Raw genomic sequence first — 8,907 nt, forward strand, 5'->3', positions numbered from 1 at the left:
ATTTGCTGGATATGGGTGGATGGAGGAGAGCAAAAATACAAATGGGGTTCACACTTTCCACAAAAACAAAACACCACAAGAAAAAATGGAAAAGAACCAAGTTCAAGAGATCAGTCCAAACACCAGGGTAAGATGCTCCAAACACAACTTTATTTGGACCCTACACGGTCCGTGTTTCGGCTATAAAACGCTTTCATCATGGGTCAATCGATGAGTGCTCAATTTTTTTATCGACTGACGATGGAGCGCATGAATGATTATCTCTTGGTCAAGGAGGGTATAGTTTCCAACTCGAACAAATTCAAAATGAAAATTTTGTTCGATTTGGAAACTATACCCTCCTTGACCAAGAGATAATTATTCATGCGCTCCATCGTCAGTCGATAAAAAAATTGAGCACTCATCGATTGAACCCTGATGAAGGCTTTTTATAGCCGAAACACGGACCGTGTAGGGCCCAAATAAAGTTGTGTTTGGAGCAACTTACCCTGGTGTTTGGACTGATCTCTTGAACTTGGTTCTTTTCCACTTTTTCTTGTGGCAGATGGAGGAGAGGGCAGGGGAGAATGGAGAGTTCCTGGACATAGATGGAGGGGAGGGCAGGGGAGAGAGGAGAATTGCTGGACATGGATGGATAGAGGGTCAGGGGAGAGAGAGGAAATTTGCTGGATATGGATGGATGGAGGAGAGGGCAGGGGAGAATAGAGAGTTGTTAGATAAGGATGGATGGAGGGGAGGGAAGTCAGGAAGGAGATGCACATGGATGGAGGGGAGGGAAGAGAGGAGAAATGTTGGACAAGGATGTAGGGAAGGAAAGACAAAGGAAGGAGATGCACATGGATGGAGTGGAAGGGAGAGAGCAGAAATGCTGGACATGGATGGAGGGGAGAGAAGACAGAGGAAGTAGATGCACATGGATGGTGGGGAAATTGCTGAATTTAAGGGCTGGATTGGAACACTTTGAGGGCAGATGTTGAAAATGGAGAAAGGGTAGGGACAGGGCTACAGATGGTAGACAGGGCACATAAGGACACAGAAGGATGGTGGACATGGTGAGAGAAAAAATATCAAATGGAAAGAAGACACTGCATAAAACTGGGACCAAAGCGAATAGAAAAACTAAATGATCAGACAACAAAGGTAGAAAAAAGTATTTTATTCAGAATTTATTCATTGAAATATGTCAGCTTTTGGAAATGTGCATCTGTGATATTTTGCATGTAAGTTTCAATTTTTCTAGTATTGCTGCATGCTGAGTCTGACTTCTTGAGGTAACTTTCCAGTTCAGTATTTCATATCTGTTGTGTCATGTGTTTTTCATGTGTGATCAAGATGCAGTATTCTGCTAGCGTGTAGTATTTGCAGCCCTTTTTTTTGTTGTTGTTTCACTAGGTTGTGTACTGGTGTTTTAGAGCCCGGTGTAATTATAGTGCTGCCTTTCCATGCATAAGGTTGTAGCTTGTCCTGTCCTTGGAATTAGTGCTGTTATGGTTTGGTAAGGTTATGAGTGTGTTTTTGCACAAGTTTGTGTATAGTGTTTTGCAGTGGAGAGATTGTGTGTTGGCCTTACTGAGGTGGCACCAAAACATCAGAAAGAGTCTAGAGCCTAAATCATGACACACTACCTTATGAAGGATCTACATATGGTCGTTAATAAAAGGAGCTCATTGTGAACACTATCCACCCTAAAAGGGTGTTTTGTGGCTTGACTTGAGAATTGTGATGTTATGATCCCTTGTTTCATATTGTTGACTGTCTGCATTTTCCATATGTGTGGTATATTGGTGTATTAGGGTCTGCCCAGTGTAATATTTATGGTACAGTAAGGTTCTGAGTGTGTTTTTGCACAAAGTTGTGCATAGTGTTTTGCAGTTGAGCGATTGTGGTTAGTATATGCTTTGAGCAACCACTTTATTCTTTGACATATGATACATATCTAATATCTCAATTTAATAAAAGGTATTAATTGTGACTATCTTATTTTTACTTTTTTTTCTGTGTGTTGTCAGACAATTATGAATGTAAGCTCCGCCCCTGACCCCACCCCTAATCCCACCCCTTTAGCCTTCCCAAACAGTTGGGCCACCGACCGCCTATGGTTAAGAGCAATAAGATCTTCATTTCATTCATTACAATATAGGATGTTGGTTCAGGCAGTGGTTTTGCCTCAATTGGACTATTGTAGCTCTTTATATATTGGGATTAATCACCAGCTTGTAAAAAGACTTCAACTGCTACAGAACTGCGTCGCAAGGATGATTTTCAGCTGTAAGAAATATAAGCGTATTACACAGGGGCGTAGCCATGGGTAGGCCTGGATGGGCCTCGGCCCACCCAGCAATGGTGCAACTCAACCAAACCGCGACTTCAGCTTTCCGTCCTCCCAGCCACCCGCCGGCGCGCCGCAGGTTTTGTTGCCTCCCTGCTCCCTCCCCTGTCATCCCCGTCCGGCAGTGGTGGAGCTGTGCGGCGCCGGGGCCATCCGCACGCTGCTACGAGTGCTTCCTCTGCGCTGGCCCCGCCTCTTCCGAAAGAGTATCAGAGAAGGTGAGGCCGGCCAGATGGAAGCAGTCATGTAGCGGCAGCGTGCTGACGGATGCGGCACCGTGCGGCTCCACTGCAGATATCTGGTGGGGATGGAAAGGGAGGGAGGGCCTGCTGCGCGCCGGCAGGAGCTTGGAAGTGGGAGAGAACAAAAATCGGGGCAGTGGGGGAGAGGGGAAAAGGTGCAGCATGTCAGCGGGTGGCTGGGGGGGAGGGGGGAGAGGGGAAAAAGGTGCAGCATGCTGGTAGGTGGCTTGAGGGGTCAGGGAGAGAGGGAGAGACAGGAGCACTGGGGATGAGGGAGTGAGACAGGGTAGTGCTAGGTGGGCTGGAGGAATGGAGAGATGCTGCAAGGGGAAAGAGAGGAGAATTGTTGGATAGGGGTGGGGTGGGGTGGATGGGATGGGGAGAGGGAGGGAAAGGCTGCATAGGAGTGGTAAAGCACCAGAGAGAAAAAAAAGTGTTGGACGTGGAAGTGAAAGGAAAGGAGGGAGAGATGAGAGGGGAAATGTTGAACATGGCATTGAGGTGAGGGGAAGGAAGGATGGAGAGATGCTGTGTGTGTGTGTGGGGGGGGGGGGGGGGGGGGGGGGGGGGGGGGGGGAGAGATGTTAGACCAGGAGCTCAAGGCAGGGAGAGGGAGAAAAGTTGGACATGAAGGTGCAGGAGAGGAGAGGAAAGGAGAGATGCACAAGCGGGGGAGGGGAGAAAGAAGGAAGGTGGATCCAGGGAGAGAAGATGGGCAATGGATGGTAGGGAAGAGAAAGGGAAAAATGCTGAACAATGGGGGAGGGGAGAGAGATGGGACAGGAAGATGCTGGTGGTGGGAGGTAAAAGGGATAGGGAAATATCAGGCTAGAGGGTGAGGATGGGAGAAAGAGGGAACAGATGCTGGGCTGGAAGGGTGGAGGGAGGGAGACACTGGGAATGGTGGAAAGCATGGGGGAGAGGCCCAGGGAGTGGAGATGGCAAGGAAATAAATGAGAGAACAGTGATTACAGAGGTAGAAATATGGTAATGGTGCGTAGATTGAAGATGGAAAGGAATGATAGGCTGGGAAGGAGAGAGGTGGGGAATGGGAGAACTAGTGGATGAAAGGAAATGGAAATTTAATAGATATCTGAAAAGTAAAAAGAAGGAAAAGATTTAGAAAGAGGATGAAATTTGAGTGTACAGAGGCAGAAAAGAAAGAAAGGAAAGAGCTAAAATGGAAAGATCAATATTTCAGAGGCAGGTGTAGTGAGGAAATGAAATGACAGGAGAAAAAAGACAAATGGACAGCCACTTGAAGAATTAGCAGAAGACAGACAGGAAAGTGGGAAAGAGAAATTGGAACCAACATGATGGAAAAATAAAATAGCCAGACAATAAAGGCAGAAAAATCATTTTAATTTGAATGTTTTAAATGGAATATGTTAGCTTTGGGAAACATGCATAGTGGATGTCTTTTTATTGTGTTAAGTAGAAAAGGAAATGCGCTTTTGTGTTTTTTTTTCTCCAGTGTTGCAGTGGATGCTGAGGTTCCCAGTTCAATTTTGTCTACATATTTTTATTTCTAATTTGTGATCCCTTGTTCTGTAATTTGTGAGGGTCTGTCAGTGTGACTGTAACGGCAGATGAAGAGATTGGAGAGGAGAGGGAATTGGGGGAGGGGCTTCTTTATTTTCTGCCCTGGTCACCAGCATGGTTAACAGCAGCCCTGAACCTTGCTGTGGCTAGTGGGGATCCCCAAGCCCTGCCAGCTGGGGATCTCTTCCGGGGCTGGCCGGAGCTGCCTTCCGCCGAGCTTGGCATATGGGGGCAGCATCCTGGAGCCACTGACAACTAAGCATGTATGGGGTGCTGGCATCAGTGGCTCGAGGAGTTGCTACTGTCTGCTGGGCTTGGCGGAGAGGAGTTCTGGCCATCTCTGGTGGAGGTCCCCAGCTGATGGATATTGGGGATCCTCATCAGCTAAAGTATTTATATTTTGAGTTGGGAAGTGCTGGGGGAGAGGGGGGGAGAGAGAAAATTTTGTGCCCAACCACTTTGTGCTCAGGCCCACCCAAAATTGGTTGTCTGGCTACGCCACTGGTATTACACCTTTGCTTAGAAACCTTCATTGGCTTCCTATTGCTGCTAGAGTTGATTTTAAGATGGTCTGCCTTACTCATAAGATTTTCTATGGTGCTAGTCCATTGGACCATAATGTTTTGGTTCAATATCCATCATTAAGTCGACTTACTTGAAGACAGTATTCTTTAAATCTAGTCCTTCCTTCAGTAACAAGATTCAACTTAAACATTTCTTTGACAGCTCCTTCAGCTATTTTGCTGTTAGGCTCTGAAATTCTATTCCAATTCAATTTCGAGGGATTTCAGATTATTATTTGTTTAGGAAGTCGCTGAAAACTTTTCTATTCAAGAAGTATTTTGATGTTGAGCTGCTTTGATCGATGGACACTAAATTCTACATCTGTGCTGATGATATGCAACTACTCATACCAATTGAACCAGATCTACCCATAGCTCTAAGTAAACTGACTGCCTGCCTAATCACAATTCAGGACTGGGCAAAAAACAACAACCTGTACCTGAACCCAAGCAAAACAGAGATTCTTTGGCTATCTAACATGAGTGGACAAATACCTGACTTCAAAATACCTTTTGGAAAGTATGAACTCCCCCTAAAATCACAGGTCAGGAATCTTTGGATACTGCTAGACTCATCACTCACTCTGATCCCGCATATTCAAACAACCGTTAAAAATAGTCTCTATCACCTACGGCAGCTATGAAATCTCTCTCCATATACATGCAGGCTTATTTTCAAAAGAGAAGGGCGCCCATCTTTCGACACAAATCGGGAGATGAGCGTCCTTCTCATAGGGTCGCCCAAATCGGTATAATCGAAAGCCAATTTTGGGCATCCCCAACTGCTTTCCATCACGGGGACGACCAAAGTTCACGGGGACTGTGTCGGAAGCATAGCGAAGGCGGGACTGGGGCTTGCTTAACACATGGATAATGGAAAAAAGAAGGGTGTCCCTGACGAGCACTTGGCTGACTTTACTTGGTACATTTTTTCTTGCGACCAAGCCTCAAAAAGGTGCCCGATCTGACCAGATGACCACTGGAGGGAATTGGAGATGACCTCCCCTTACTCCCTCAGTGGTCAGTAACCCCCTCTCACCCTAAAAATAAACTTTAAAAATATTTTTTACCAGCCTCAAATGTCATACCCAGCTAACTGACAGCAGTATGCAGGTCCCTGGAGCAGTTTTAGTGGGTGCAGTGCACTTCAGGCAGGCGGACCCAGGCCCATCCCCCCCTACCTGTTACACTTGTGGTGGTAAATGTGAGCCCTTCAAAACCCACCAGAAACCCACTGTACCCACATCTAGGCATCCCCCTTCACCCCTTAGGGCTATGGTAGTGTTGTGCAGTTGTGGGGAGTGGGTTTTGGAGGGGGGTTGGGGGGGCTTAGCACCCAAAGTAAGGGAGCTATGCACCTGGAAGCAATTTCCGAAGTCCACTGCAGTGCCCCCTAGGGTGCCCGCTTGGTGTCCTGGCATGTGAGGGGGAGCAGTGCACTATGAATACTGGCTCCTCCCATGACCAAAGGGCTTGGATTTGGTCGTTTCTGAGATGGGCGTCCTCAGTTTCCATTATCCCCGAAAACCGGGGACGACCATCTCTAAGATCGACCTAAATGTTGAGATTTGGGCATCCCCGACCATATTATCGAAACAAAAGATGGGCGCCCATCATGTTTCGATAATACGGGTTTCCCCGCCCCTTCGCCAGGACGTCCTACGAGGACGCCCTCAGGAAAGCTTGGGCGTCCCGTTCGATTATGCCCCTCATAGTAACATAGTAACTAGTTAATGATGGCAGATAAAGACCTGAATGATCCATCCAGTCTGCCCAACAAGATAAACTCATTTTACATGGTATGTGATACTTTATATGTATATCTGAGTTTGATATGTCCTTGCCTTTCTCAGGGCGCAAAACGTAGAAGTCTGCCCAGTACTGTACTGTTCTTGTAGTAAGTTCTGAAGCTAACGTTGAAGCCCCTTAAAATTTACACTCCAGCCGATTCCTATCTAAGCTAAAAGCCCACCTTTTTGATGCTGCTTTTAACTCCTAACCTTTGTTCACTTGTTCAGAACCCTTATTTTATCATCCTCACTTTAATATTCCATTATCTCTTGTTTGTTCTGTCTGTCTGTCCTAATTAGATTGTAAGCTCTGTCCAGCCATGGCCAGATCACAAATACCTGGCAGAATCTCAACAAGTAGCATGATTCCAAGCTTATCTCTAACAAATCTTTTACCACATCTTCTGTCAATGAGTTTCAGAGCTTAACTGTGCGTTAAATGTAATTTGATGGCACTTCCCCTTATCCACTTACTTTTTGAAAAAGAGTAAACAGTTGATTCACATTTACTCATTCCATTCCAGTTTTGTAGACTCAGTCATATCTCCCTCAGCCATCTCTTCTCCAAGCTAAAAAGCTCTGACCTCTGTAGCTTTTCCTTATATGAGAGAGTTCCATTCTCTTCATTTTTTTGGTTGTCTTTCTTTGTACCTTTTCTAATTCTGCTACATCTTATTTGAGATGATGTGACCAGAACTGCTGAGGGAGGGGGGGGGGGGGGGGAGGGGGGCAGGGGGCTGACAGAGCCTTGCAGGAAGTTTGGGTGTGACCGGTCTTTTTTCTGCTGACACAGCTGACCGTGTGAGCGGGAAAAGGGCCTTCGTTCTGACCCCTATGTCTGCGTCATTTTTTTTTGGGGGGGGGGGGGAGATTTCCCCCTCCCCTCCCCCAACTGCACCCATAACTGAAGGGCTAAACTTTGACTACAAGTACAAGGCAAGCTCTTTGGAGCAGGGAATCTCTCTTTTTTATTTTATTATTATTACTACACACAACTCTCAAAAGCTATTCAGCAATGCAGTAATTTAGTCACAATTTAAAGATTCCTGATACAGCTTGCTTCTGTGTCTACAAGTGGAATAATGTTTTAGGTACATAGTGCTTTCAAAAAGACTATGTCTTACCTGAAATATGCAGCGTTTCTTGAACACTCCAAGCAGTCCTAGTTTAATACACAGCTTTCTCTACTGACCTGAGATTATGCACAGCAAGGTGAGCTTGGTCTGTGTGCACAGTTCCTGAGATAGGCACAGCTTCCTTGCAGTCTGCCTCTGCACAGCTCCGTGTATGACTGGAGATACTGTCATACTGTCAGGCCTGACTGGAGAAAAGGAGGAGAGATCAGAGCTGAGGGCAGGGCTCCCTGCTTCCTCCGTGCCCTGCAGCAGCTCACAGACAGGCAGAGCAGGAAAGGAAGCTCTCTGGGACAGGGGATCCTCAACCCCTGAGAAAATACTGATGGTGAGAGTCCCTGAAGGAAAACCCCCACCTCTCCCCTTACCCTCCAAGATCGGAATTGTTCTCTACACTCTTCTTCATTCTCCATCACACACCAAACTGTCCATCTCTTCCTCTCACTGCTCAAGTAAATTCTCCACTCTCCCTCTCTCTCTCCGCAATGAATATCTCTGGGACCTGGACTGCCCACTGTCAGAGATGACTTGGTCTGTTTCAGCTTGCCTTGTCTTATGTTCTGCACTCTCCCTGTCACTTTTCAACACCTCTCCCCCTCATGTCGCTCCACTTCTCATTCTTCAACAGCCATCTCGCTCTCAATTTCCCTGTACTCAGATGGGACAGAACCGGGGGCTCCTCAACCAGAAAAAAGGAGACACACCCAGGAGCCCCTGAACCAGGAAATGGGGCTCAAAGATCCTTTAAACCAGAAAGAAGGGTATTTCTGAAATCAACCCCAAGAGTGAAACACCGAGATAAGAACAGAATAAATTCGCAGCTGTGAGAAGGAAGTAACAAAAGTGCAAGCTGAAATATTTGGTCAAATTATTTAGTTAAATAAACTACTTTCAAAGTTTATGTAATGCTATATTGGCTTTATACTAGCAGGAGGAAAGAAAAGTGAGAGATCAAGAGGCACTGAAGGGACCAGAGAAAAAAACCCCCATCCATACACAGCACTGTAGTAAGAAGAAAAGTTCTCACCTGGCACCAGATGGTAACAGGTGTCCCTGGGCAATCCAAAACAGTCCAATTCAAAGGTTCCAGATTCCCATCCACTAACATTGGTAGCAAATTAAATAACCAGATCCTATAGCAATTTAGGAAACTGTTTATTGTATCAGCACTGAGAGACAGGGATTCAACAATCAGATTCTCTGTCTGAATTATAAAGCTTTGTGCTTTACCTTATATAGTGTTACAATATTTTGAATTCATAACTACAATCCAGGATAATACATACGTGATTCGTTAGTGCATGCATG

At 45.9% G+C, this 8,907-nt stretch overlaps 1 protein-coding gene across 3 annotated transcripts in view; it reads right to left on the reverse strand.

Moving 5' to 3' along the window:
- LOC115481494 (riboflavin transporter 2-like) overlaps positions 1 to 8,037 on the reverse strand; it is a 62,661-nt gene extending 54,624 nt beyond the window's left edge. Inside the window, exons 1-2 of one of the 3 annotated variants that reach the window (XM_030220687.1) lie at positions 7,968 to 8,037; positions 7,659 to 7,787 (exon numbers count right to left, since the gene is read on the reverse strand). The gene's annotated coding sequence lies outside the window, so the exon portion shown is untranslated. Of the gene's footprint in view, positions 1 to 7,590; positions 7,906 to 7,967 lie in introns of those variants that run through there. The other 2 variants (XM_030220668.1, XM_030220678.1) reach the window with 2 other exon arrangements.
- Positions 8,038 to 8,907: the final 870 nt, after the last annotated feature.

This window comes from Microcaecilia unicolor, chromosome 1 (genome assembly GCF_901765095.1).
Source record: "Microcaecilia unicolor chromosome 1, aMicUni1.1, whole genome shotgun sequence".
Lineage (NCBI taxonomy): Eukaryota > Metazoa > Chordata > Amphibia > Gymnophiona > Siphonopidae > Microcaecilia > Microcaecilia unicolor.